Source organism: Hyla sarda, unplaced genomic scaffold (genome assembly GCF_029499605.1).
Source record: "Hyla sarda isolate aHylSar1 unplaced genomic scaffold, aHylSar1.hap1 scaffold_511, whole genome shotgun sequence".
In the NCBI taxonomy this organism is placed as follows: Eukaryota; Metazoa; Chordata; class Amphibia; order Anura; family Hylidae; genus Hyla; species Hyla sarda.
Window position 1 is genome coordinate 191497 of NW_026610522.1, and position 12510 is coordinate 204006.

General features: G+C 46.6%; 2 non-coding genes and 1 pseudogene across 2 annotated transcripts; all 3 read left to right on the forward strand.

The window, feature by feature from the left end:
- Window positions 1-4704: 4704 nt before the first annotated feature.
- Window positions 4705-4890, forward strand: LOC130337963 (U2 spliceosomal RNA). The gene has a single exon (XR_008878762.1). It is a non-coding gene; the product is annotated as a U2 spliceosomal RNA (small nuclear RNA).
- A 2122-nt stretch (window positions 4891-7012) lies between these two features.
- LOC130338028 (U2 spliceosomal RNA) lies at window positions 7013-7203 on the forward strand. Its single transcript, XR_008878805.1, has one exon. It is a non-coding gene; the product is annotated as a U2 spliceosomal RNA (small nuclear RNA).
- A 2087-nt stretch (window positions 7204-9290) lies between these two features.
- LOC130337983 (U2 spliceosomal RNA) lies at window positions 9291-9369 on the forward strand (annotated as a pseudogene).
- Window positions 9370-12510: the final 3141 nt, after the last annotated feature.

Here is a 12510-nt window from a genome sequence, read left to right on the forward strand (position 1 = left end):
TCAAATGCCTATGTATTGCCGAAATTGCTTGAGGTTTGGCCACACCCAGGAGACCTGCGGCGCGGAGCGTGTGATTCGCTGCAATAGGTGTGGCCAAGAAGGTCACATAGCCTCAAGATGTAGCCATTCGATAAGGTGCAACCTCTGCGGAGAGGAAAATCACGATTTTAATTCCTGTCCCCATAAAGCAAAAACTACGATGGGTGGGTCAAGGCTGGGCCCACCCAAAGAGGGGACAGGACAAAAGACGTCCTTTTTTAAGATGCCCAAACCCCAGATGGCAGGTACTGATGGGTCCAGGCCCAAGACCTCTGGTGCTCCATCGGGGGGCCCACCGGTGGTAGTGCTAGGGGGAGGCCATGGGGATTCCACGAAGCCCGGGCGGGTGATCGAGTTTACTGCCCGGGAAATTGAAAGACGTCGATCGACTTCCTACCTGGCTCAAGAGCCCGCCGAAACTTCTGAAGGGGGCTCACCTGTGGCGGGTGGCAGCCGACGGGCCTCGGTGGGGGCAAAGGTGGACCCAAAATTACAGCATAAGCCAGGTACTGGCTTGGCCCAGGGTCGCCCTGCTCCGGACGAAGAGGCCCCGGTGAAAGCCCGCCGGAAGGGGAGCCAGGTGGCCAGGTCTGAGCCCGGTCCTGTTACTCCGCCTATACAGGACAGGGCCAAGAAGACAAGTGGCGCCAAACCAGGGTTTGCTGCCCCGCCAGCAGTGGACCCGGTGGGTAAAACTGGCCATCGTCGATCGATGGGGAAGTTGGAGCAACAGTCCTCAGCAACGCTTGCTGGGGAACAAGCGATGAAAACTTCCCAAGGTAGCGGCAAAGGTTCCGGAAAAGAGGCCTCACAGGCCCCTGTGCAGCAGTTCCAGTCGTCAAATGATGAAAGAAGACGCAGATCCATCAGCCGGGGGCCAGAGATTACATCAAGTGAGAGCAACACAGAGGATATGGACAGCAGTGTGACATTTAAAAGACAAAGAGAAGAAGAAGAGGAAGACATTCAAAGGAAAGCGGCGTGCCGTAGTTCGGACGAGAGCGAGCTCAGGGTCGGGGCATCATCGATCTCAAGCTCCGACCCTCAGAACATCAAGGAGCTGATGACCCCGCAGGCGGGGGATGACGGTACGCAGCTTATTATTGACTTTGATTCTCCAAGCACGGACTCTCCATAAACTATGCCTATCCCTGTAAAAATTGCCTCACTCAATGTGAGGTCCTTAAAGAGCCCTGATCGCAGGGCTGCTTTATTTTCTTATCTAGAGACATGTGACTTTGACCTTTGCCTGCTACAAGAATGTGGAATCCCTAGTAAAATGGACTATAAAGACTTAAAAGAAGACTGGAAGCTGGGCCCATCCATATGGTCCGGTGCAAATGACTGTCGTTCTGTGGGTGTTGGGCTGCTCTGCCGAGGCCAGTCCTTTTCTATTCATACAGTAACTGAGATTGTGCCTGGCAGAGCTCTTTTAATTCATCTATATTTTAATGGACTTTTAATTCGTGTTTTAAATGTGTATGCCCCTCCTGATAAACAGGAGCGGGCAGAACTATTTGAAATTTTACCACTGTTTTGTGTTGGGTCTTCCCCCCTGCTGGTGGGAGGTGATTTTAACTGCATACGTGATGGGGAACACCGGCAGGGTGGGGATATTAATCGTAAAGACCGCACTTCTTACCTGCTTAAAAATTTTATTGATGATTTTAATTTGAAAGATTGCTGGAAGGATCTCTTGCCGGAGGACCCGGGCGCCACATGGTCCAATGGAAGAGTGAGCTCCAGAATCGATTTTATTTTTTCCTCTAGAGCTTTTAAACCCCTGAAATGCACGCTCGAGCAGAATATCTTCTCTGATCATAAGCTCCTCTTGGTGGGCCTGGAGCTAGAGGGGGAGCAAAAAGCAAAAAGGGGCCTCTGGAGATTAAACACCACACTCCTAGAGGACCCTGAGATAAAAGAGGAGTTTGTGCGGACCTACCAGTGCTGGCAATCACAAAGAAAACCCCACGAGCCTATGCTGCACTGGTGGGAGGGCACCAAATCTAAAATCAGATTTTTTTTTATCAAAGCAGGTAAGAAGAAGGCAAAAATGGAAAAACAGTGGTTTTATGTTCTTAACATGCGTTTAAATGTACTTTTTAAATTGAAAGAAGCTGGTATGGATGTAGAAAATGATATTTTAAACCTTAAAACTGAAATAAAACATGCCATAGAAAAGAAAGGGAAACAAATCATTTTTAACTCGCATGTGCAGCACCTGGAGGAGGGCGAGAAATGTTCCCGTTTCTTTTTTAAAAAAGTGATGAATAGGAGGGATATCATCCAAAACCTTGAGGGTGAATCCACTCCAAAAGGCATGTTAGATGCAGTTTTTAACTTCTACCAGCTTCTTTTTAATAAGAAAGATCTTAATCCATCCTTTTTAGAACATGTTCTTAATTCCCTTGATTTTAAGCTAGATGTTTTAGACCAGGAGGTTTTATCCCGTGATCTTAACTTAGATGAACTTTTATTTGTTTTTAAAAGTTTTTCTAGTGGGAAGGCCCCTGGGGAAGATGGTTTACCCATCGAATTTTATTTAGCTTTTTGGGATATTTTAAAGGATGATATGGTTTTATTGTATAAAGAAACTTTTATTGTTAATGAACTTCCCCCTTCCTGGAGGAGGGGGATTGTATCATTACTTTTTAAAAAGGGTGAAAAGGATATGCTAAAAAATTGGCGCCCCATCACACTTTTAAATGTCGATTATAAAGTTTTAGCCAAGTTATTAGCTGTCCGTTTTAAACCTTTTATTCATAAATTAATTCACCCAAATCAGGTTTGTGGGGTACCTGGAAGGTCTATAGCTGAATCCCTAAATATTTTAAGAGATGTTTTATGGTATTTTAAGGATAGAAATCAAACTGTAGCAATTTTATCCTTAGACTTTGAAAAAGCCTTTGATAGGGTCTCCCATGAATACCTGTTTTTAGTTCTTAAAAAGATGGCAGTGCCTGAAACGATTTTAAGCCGAATCATGCTTTTATACCGATCCTGTTTTAGTCAAGTCTCTGTTAATGGCTTTTTAACCAGCGGTGTTCCTCTTTTATCAGGTGTCAAACAGGGCTGCCCCCTGTCCCCACTCCTTTTTATTTGCGCAATCGAACCACTGATGGCCCTCCTCAGAAAAGACCGGGTAGTAAGAGGCGTACCGATACCTGGTGGAGGAGGGACCCATCTAAAGGTGTTGGGGTACATGGATGATGTCACCATACTGTGCCCGGACTCTCCATCCATGAGGGGGGCATTGAGGAACACCAGCTATTTCTGCGAGGTCTCTGGTTTTAAGCTAAACACAGATAAATGTGACTGTTTTTATATTGGCTCCTGGGATTCATCCATCACCCCAGGAGTCACAATGCAACAGGATCAAATTAAAGTTTTAGGTATTGTTTTTAACCAGGTCAATGATGGGAGCCCTAACTGGGATTCAGCTATAGCTAAGATGGAGAAGAAGATTTTAATGTGGAATCTTAGAAACCTTACCATGGAGGGGAAGATTTTAATAATAAAGATGGTTTTACTCCCTATTATGCTATACATTGCCATGGTATTTCCTCCATCTATTTTATACATTAAAAAAGTAACTAGAATTGTTTTTACTTTTTTATGGGGTTCAAAAATGGAGAAATTAAAGCGTGATTTTATGTACAAAAGTAAAGATAATGGCGGGAAAGATGTTCCTAACCTTTTTACTTTCTTTTACATAAAGTATTTCTGTTTCTGTTTTAAAATTATTAAATCCGATGGCATTTTTAGCTGCTTTTTAAGGTACGCTGCGGGCATGGTTTTTAAAAGATGGTTGCGCATCCCTCTGAACGCTCCGGTGCTTCTGTGTCCCCCAAAACATTATGTGGTGTTGGAAAAGACAGTCAGGCTCCTAGGTCTCCAAGATTTGGAGCCTGACATACTGGGGGACCAGAGAAAGGTATCAAAGGTCCTCAGGCGGAGTGAGGTTACCCTGGCAGTGTCCAATTTCACACAGGCAAGATCCAAAAAGGTATGGCGGAACGTGTACGGGAAGTTTCTGGCGAATGTACACAGGGATCTTGCCTGGGCAATCGTCCACCAGTGCCTCCCTACTCGTGAGTTCCAGCACAGGCGAGGACTGGTGGCGAGAGCCAAGTGCCCGAGAGATGGCTGCGGAGTGGACGAAACGGTGCTGCACATATTTTGGAACTGCCCTTTTGCACGGGAGCTTTGGAGGAAGGTAGGCCCACTTTTGAAGTGGGCCTGCGGCCTAAAAGATTTTAATCACGAATGTGTCTTTTACGGTCTTTTTAACTGCCCCAATTTTAAACAGCAGATGATCTGCTGGATGATTATTAATTGTTTTAAAAATGCCATCTGGAAAGTTAGGAACATCTTACTTTTTAAACATGATTTTATTGATGTTAAAAACTGTATAAAGCTGGCCCTGAGTGAGATGTACATCTATTACCTAAGAGACAAGAAACAGTTGGGGGCCAGCGAGGCAGCATCCATGTGGTGTCTGCCTCTATGGAACGAAATAACAATATAATCAGGTTTTATGACATTTGTATAATGTTTTATCCTGCCATTTCTATTTTTTCTCCTTTTATTACTGGTTTTATTATTTGTATTTTAAAACTTTTGTGAACCTTTTATTATTTTGCATTTTAAATTCTGTATGGTTTCTTATTTATTCAATAAAATTTTGTTGAAACCTTATCTGTTCTTATCAGTTTAATATCTGATACGTCCCCTATCTGGGGACCATATATTAAATGGATTTTTGAGAACGGGGGCCGATTTTGAAGCTTGCTTCCGTCGCCCTATGCATTGACCCGATATGGCAGTATCTTCGGGTACAGTGCACCACCCCCTTACAGGGTTAAAAAGAAAGATTCCTACTTTCATTGCTACCTGCTTGCTGGCTAGCCAGCTAGCCAGCCCTGTGGGCCTTGCTGCTGCTGCAGCCAAAAAACAAAAGGTGGTGCTGCTGCTGCTTCTGCTGCTTCTGCTTCTGCTTGTGTCTGGCCGCTGTTGGAGCGTCCAGGCACAGGACTTCTGCTGCTGCTGACTAAATGGCCTCCTTAATTGGATCATTTGAGTATCCAGCACACCTGTGCAGGTAGGGCATGACATGATAGGCAGCTGCCTTGATAGCGGGTGGGTGCTGAATGTTCCTAATTGACAAAATAAGATTAATGCTTATGAAGAAATATAAAATCTCATCCCTTCCCCAATATCGCGCCACACCCCTACCCCTTAATTCCCTGGTTGAACTTGATGGACATATGTCTTTTTTCGACCGTACTAACTATGTAACTATGTAACATAACATGGGGGGGGGGGGGGGGGGGGGTCTCCTGGCTGTTCACACAGGTGTGTCATTGCTGTACATTGACCATGCATTGCTTCTGTGGTATTGCAAAGGCAAAGACAAATGCTTCCAGCCATCCATTGCACTAATGGATTGGTCATCAGCTGGCTGTCTATGTCCCGCATCAATATAGACCAAAGTACAGAGGGTTAGGCTATGCTATTGTGCACCTACCTGATGCATCAGAAGGTGCGAGGCCCTTGCTAAATTCTGTGCACAGACTTTGAGATCTATACTTTAGACTGTATCTAAACCTGCTCCAACATGGACTGACATTCTGGCCTACTTTCAGCCGATGCGACTTGTCTGTCGCTGAACAGTCGCTTTTTATGTATTCAGCACCTATGTATAATGTTGTAAAAATGCTCTAGAAGCTAAAGTCGCAGAAATGTCACACATATTTGGCCTGCAACTTTCTGTGCGACAAATTCAGACAGGAAAAATCAGTATAAATCCTTAGAAAATTATCCCCCAGTGTCTCCATCTGCTGGCGGTATTGAATAAGCATTGCTGCACTGATGGGGTATGCATTAGACGAAAAAAAAGAAGAAAAAGAAGAATAATACGCCCAGAAAAGAGGCGAAAAGGAGAAAAACGTAAAAAAACGTGAAAAAAAAGTAAGAGGAAGAGAAGGGAAAAAAAGGTGGAAATGGGTTTAAAAGTGATTTCGGCGGAGAAATATATATATATATATATATATATATATATATATAGATATATATATATATATATATATATATATATATACGCGCACACACACACATATATATAAACGTATTCTCCGTTGAGATATTGCAGCCGCTGCTGTGTCCAGGCCCAGGAGCCTTAGCACTGTGCTGTGATGTCACTCAATACCACTGACATCACTAGGTGTAAACAACATCTCTCCTTTGCTGTGTATGTGACTATGGAGCTGTTTGGTGATGTCGTCTATTATGGCCTTCATAGAAGCAACAGGAGATTGTTGCATCCATCTAGAACCCTCAGAACTACAGTGCTATGATGTCACTCACTTCCACAGGCCTTGCAGAGTGTAAACAACAACAACCCAGCTTTGTTGTGTATGTAACCATAGGGATTTGTGATGTCACCTAGAACCTTCACAGCAGCGACAGCTTTATGAGGAGCATCAGCACTGCTCTGCCTGAGCAGAACCATCACCGCCATAGGTTGTCAAATAACCCGGGTTTAACCCACACAGGTAAGTCCAATGGGGTGCAGGCATGTCCTCTATGCTTACAGCTTCCCGTGGGTGTTGGTTTGATACCGTTTGGGGACAGCCAAGGAGGCATCTGCAGGCAACAAAGGTAGGTGTGTGCTTGTGTGTGTGTTTCCTATGCAGATCCTAAGCCCAGTGTCACATGCAAGTAGGAGGAGTAAGAAGGGTTCCTGGCAAATCCGGGTTATGGATTGCATTTAAAAAGGCCCCGTGGGAGTGCAATGGGCCCCTGTCTTGCTGCTTAGCAATAATGGTATGGGTTTAGGTTCTGCTGTGTGTACTGGTGGTTGACTGCCCCCCAGCCCAGAGTGTGCATGGAAAATTGTCTGGCAGCCTCCCTGACAGCAAGCAGTGATAGTGCCCATGAAGGGCACCTTGTTGGGCCCGCCCCTTTCACGGTTATCGCTTCTCGGCCTTTTGGCTAAGATCAAGTGTAGTATCTGTTCTTATCAGTTTAATATCTGATACGTCCCCTATCTGGGGACCATATATTAAATGGATTTTTGAGAACGGGGGCCGATTTCGAAGCTTGCTTCCGTCGCCCTATGCATTGACCCGATATGGCAGTATCTTCGGGTACAGTGCACCACCCCCTTACAGGGTTAAAAAGAAAGATTCCTACTTTCATTGCTACCTGCTTGCTGGCTAGCCAGCTAGCCAGCCCTGTGGGCCTTGCTGCTGCTGCAGCCAAAAAACAAAAGGTGGTGCTGCTGCTGCTGCTTCTGCTTCTGCTTGTGTCTGGCCGCTGTTGGAGCGTCCAGGCACAGGACTTCTGCTGCTGCTGACTAAATAGCCTCCTTAATTGGATCATTTGAGTATCCAGCACACCTGTGCAGGTAGGGCATGACATGATAGGCAGCTGCCTTGATAGCGGGTGGGTGCTGAATGTTCCTAATTGACAAAATAAGATTAATGCTTATGAAGAAATATAAAATCTCATCCCTTCCCCAATATCGCGCCACACCCCTACCCCTTAATTCCCTGGTTGAACTTGATGGACATATGTCTTTTTTCGACCGTACTAACTATGTAACTATGTAACATAACATGGGGGGGGGGGGGGGGGGTCTCCTGGCTGTTCACACGGGTGTGTCATTGCTGTACATTGACCATGCATTGCTTCTGTGGTATTGCAAAGGCAAAGACAAATGCTTCCAGCCATCCATTGCACTAATGGATTGGTCATCAGCTGGCTGTCTATGTCCCGCATCAATATAGACCAAAGTACAGAGGGTTAGGCTATGCTATTGTGCACCTACCTGATGCATCAGAAGGTGCGAGGCCCTTGCTAAATTCTGTGCACAGACTTTGAGATCTATACTTTAGACTGTATCTAAACCTGCTCCAACATGGACTGACATTCTGGCCTACTTTCAGCCGATGCGACTTGTCTGTCGCTGAACAGTCGCTTTTTATGTATTCAGCACCTATGTATAATGTTGTAAAAATGCTCTAGAAGCTAAAGTCGCAGAAATGTCACACATATTTGGCCTGCAACTTTCTGTTCGACAAATTCAGACAGGAAAAATCAGTATAAATCCTTAGAAAATTATCCCCCAGTGTCTCCATCTGCTGGCGGTATTGAATAAGCATTGCTGCACTGATGGGGTATGCATTAGACGAAAAAAAAGAAGAAAAAGAAGAATAATACGGCCAGAAAAGAGGCGAAAAGGAGAAAAACGTAAAAAAACGTGAAAAAAAAGTAAGAGGAAGAGAAGGGAAAAAAAGGTGGAAATGGGTTTAAAAGTGATTTCGGCGGAGAAATATATATATATATATATATATATATATATATATATATATATACGCGCACACACACACATATATATAAACGTATTCTCCGTTGAGATATTGCAGCCGCTGCTGTGTCCAGGCCCAGGAGCCTTAGCACTGTGCTGTGATGTCACTCAATACCACTGACATCACTAGGTGTAAACAACATCTCTCCTTTGCTGTGTATGTGACTATGGAGCTGTTTGGTGATGTCGTCTATTATGGCCTTCATAGAAGCAACAGGAGATTGTTGCATCCATCTAGAACCCTCAGAACTACAGTGCTATGATGTCACTCACTTCCACAGGCCTTGCAGAGTGTAAACAACAACAACCCAGCTTTGTTGTGTATGTAACCATAGGGATTTGTGATGTCACCTAGAACCTTCACAGCAGCGACAGCTTTATGAGGAGCATCAGCACTGCTCTGCCTGAGCAGAACCATCACCGCCATAGGTTGTCAAATAACCCGGGTTTAACCCACACAGGTAAGTCCAATGGGGTGCAGGCATGTCCTCTATGCTTACAGCTTCCCGTGGGTGTTGGTTTGATACCGTTTGGGGACAGCCAAGGAGGCATCTGCAGGCAACAAAGGTAGGTGTGTGCTTGTGTGTGTGTTTCCTATGCAGATCCTAAGCCCAGTGTCACATGCAAGTAGGAGGAGTAAGAAGGGTTCCTGGCAAATCCGGGTTATGGATTGCATTTAAAAAGGCCCCGTGGGAGTGCAATGGGCCCCTGTCTTGCTGCTTAGCAATAATGGTATGGGTTTAGGTTCTGCTGTGTGTACTGGTGGTTGACTGCCCCCCAGCCCAGAGTGTGCATGGAAAATTGTCTGGCAGCCTCCCTGACAGCAAGCAGTGATAGTGCCCATGAAGGGCACCTTGTTGGGCCCGCCCTTTTCACGGTTATCGCTTCTCGGCCTTTTGGCTAAGATCAAGTGTAGTATCTGCATTTGGTCTGGTCGGAAGGTGTCTGTGGTACCCTGCTTCTCGGCCTTGGGGGATTGTCTCTCCTTACGGAGGGACTTCACCCCCTTGCTGCTATTGGGGAGCGGGCTTAGTCCACAGACAACGGGTTGCGATCCCCCTGTCTCTGGGACCTTGTGTCTCAGAAGGCATTTTCGGTACGTTGAGCGTTACCTGTAGCTTCGGAAGCACCTAGGGTACCCCCGACCTCTGCCTTGGGTAAGGGTTCCGCTTTTATAGCGGGATTCCGAGCCCCTGCTGCTATTGGGGAAGGGGCTTAGTCCCTGGGTGTGGAAGATGCCGTTCTCCTGGGCTTTCCCCTCTGGGGAAATGTCGATGCGAAATACCATCCGCATAGAGGTGTCGGAGAGCCATCGTCAGTTGAAGAACCTCTGCTTCATTGCGGAGGTGATTCTTCTTGACTACTTCCGCCTCAATAGGGAGGACATCCTGTGTCTAAATGACCAGGAAAGCCGTGGCCTGTATACCGTCACCTTCACGGCCACGGCGTGTTGCGATAACATCTATGCAACCTTGTCTGGTGCGGACCAGAGGGACGATCGACTCGACGGTCTTTCGTTCCAGTTCCTCTATGGTGAGGAACATATACCGTTGGTGGTGGCTATGCACAGCCCTCATGTGACCACGGAGGATATAGCCACTTTTCTTCGGCGATACTGCGAAGAGGTGCGATTCGCAAACAAAATCTTGAACTCCGTGCGGTTCTGGAACGGCAAGAGGAAGTTCTGGGTCAAGCTCCGTAAGGATCCCGGTGGTATTGGGGGTCTTTGCCATCCGCCCCCAAATTTTGCCATCGGGAGAGTTCGGGGCTTCCTGTTCTATCCTCAAATGCCTATGTATTGCCGAAATTGCTTGAGGTTTGGCCACACCCAGGAGACCTGCGGCGCGGAGCGTGTGATTCGCTGCAATAGGTGTGGCCAAGAAGGTCACATAGCCTCAAGATGTAGCCACACGATAAGGTGCAACCTCTGCGGAGAGGAAAATCACGATTTTAATTCCTGTCCCCATAAAGCAAAAACTACGATGGGTGGGTCAAGGCTGGGCCCACCCAAAGAGGGGACAGGACAAAAGACATCCTTTTTTAAGATGCCCAAACCCCAGATGGCAGGTACTGATGGGTCCAGGCCCAAGACCTCTGGTGCTCCATCGGGGGGCCCACCGGTGGTAGTGCTAGGGGGAGGCCATGGGGATTCCACGAAGCCCGGGCGGGTGATCGAGTTTACTGCCCGGGAAATTGAAAGACGTCGATCGACTTCCTACCTGGCTCAAGAGCCCGCCGAAACTTCTGAAGGGGGCTCACCTGTGGCGGGTGGCAGCCGACGGGCCTCGGTGGGGGCAGAGGTGGACCCAAAATTGCAACATAAGCCAGGTACTGGCTTGGCCCAGGGTCGCCCTGCTCCGGACGAAGAGGCCCCGGTGAAAGCCCGCCGGAAGGGGAGCCAGGTGGCCAGGTCTGAGCCCGGTCCTGTTACTCCGCCTATACAGGACAGGGCCAAGAAGACAAGTGGCGCCAAACCAGGGTTTGCTGCCCCGCCAGCAGTGGACCCGGTGGGTAAAACTGGCCATCGTCGATCGATGGGGAAGTTGGAGCAACAGTCCTCAGCAACGCTTGCTGGGGAACAAGCGATGAAAACTTCCCAGGGTAGCGGCAAAGGTTCCGGAAAAGAGGCCTCACAGGCCCCTGTGCAGCAGTTCCAGTCGTCAAAAGATGAAAGAAGACGCAGATCCATCAGCCGGGGGCCAGAGATTACATCGAGTGAGAGCAACACAGAGGATATGGACAGCAGTGTGACATTTAAAAGACAAAGAGAAGAAGAAGAGGAAGACATTCAAAGGAAAGCGGCGTGCCGTAGTTCGGACGAGAGCGAGCTCAGGGTCGGGGCATCATCGATCTCAAGCTCCGACCCTCAGAACATCAAGGAGCTGATGACCCCGCAGGCGGGGGATGACGGTACGCAGCTTATTATTGACTTTGATTCTCCAAGCACGGACTCTCCATAAACTATGCCTATCCCTGTAAAAATTGCCTCACTCAATGTGAGGTCCTTAAAGAGCCCTGATCGCAGGGCTGCTTTATTTTCTTATCTAGAGACATGTGACTTTGACCTTTGCCTGCTACAAGAATGTGGAATCCCTAGTAAAATGGACTATAAAGACTTAAAAGAAGACTGGAAGCTGGGCCCATCCATATGGTCCGGTGCAAATGACTGTCGTTCTGTGGGTGTTGGGCTGCTCTGCCGAGGCCAGTCCTTTTCTATTCATACAGTAACTGAGATTGTGCCTGGCAGAGCTCTTTTAATTCATCTATATTTTAATGGACTTTTAATTCGTGTTTTAAATGTGTATGCCCCTCCTGATAAACAGGAGCGGGCAGAACTATTTGAAATTTTACCACTGTTTTGTGTTGGGTCTTCCCCCCTGCTGGTGGGAGGTGATTTTAACTGCATACGTGATGGGGAACACCGGCAGGGTGGGGATATTAATCGTAAAGACCGCACTTCTTACCTGCTTAAAAATTTTATTGATGATTTTAATTTGAAAGATTGCTGGAAGGATCTCTTGCCGGAGGACCCGGGCGCCACATGGTCCAATGGAAGAGTGAGCTCCAGAATCGATTTTATTTTTTCCTCTAGAGCTTTTAAACCCCTGAAATGCACGCTCGAGCAGAATATCTTCTCTGATCATAAGCTCCTCTTGGTGGGCCTGGAGCTAGAGGGGGAGCAAAAAGCAAAAAGGGGCCTCTGGAGATTAAACACCACACTCCTAGAGGACCCTGAGATAAAAGAGGAGTTTGTGCGGACCTACCAATGCTGGCAATCACAAAGAAAACCCCACGAGCCTATGCTGCACTGGTGGGAGGGCACCAAATCTAAAATCAGATATTTTTTTATCAAAGCAGGTAAGAAGAAGGCAAAAATGGAAAAACAGTGGTTTTATGTTCTTAACATGCGTTTAAATGTACTTTTTAAATTGAAAGAAGCTGGTATGGATGTAGAAAATGATATTTTAAACCTTAAAACTGAAATAAAACATGCCATAGAAAAGAAAGGGAAACAAATCATTTTTAACTCACATGTGCAGCACCTGGAGGAGGGCGAGAAATGTTCCCGTTTCTTTTTTAAAAAAGTGATGAATAGGAGG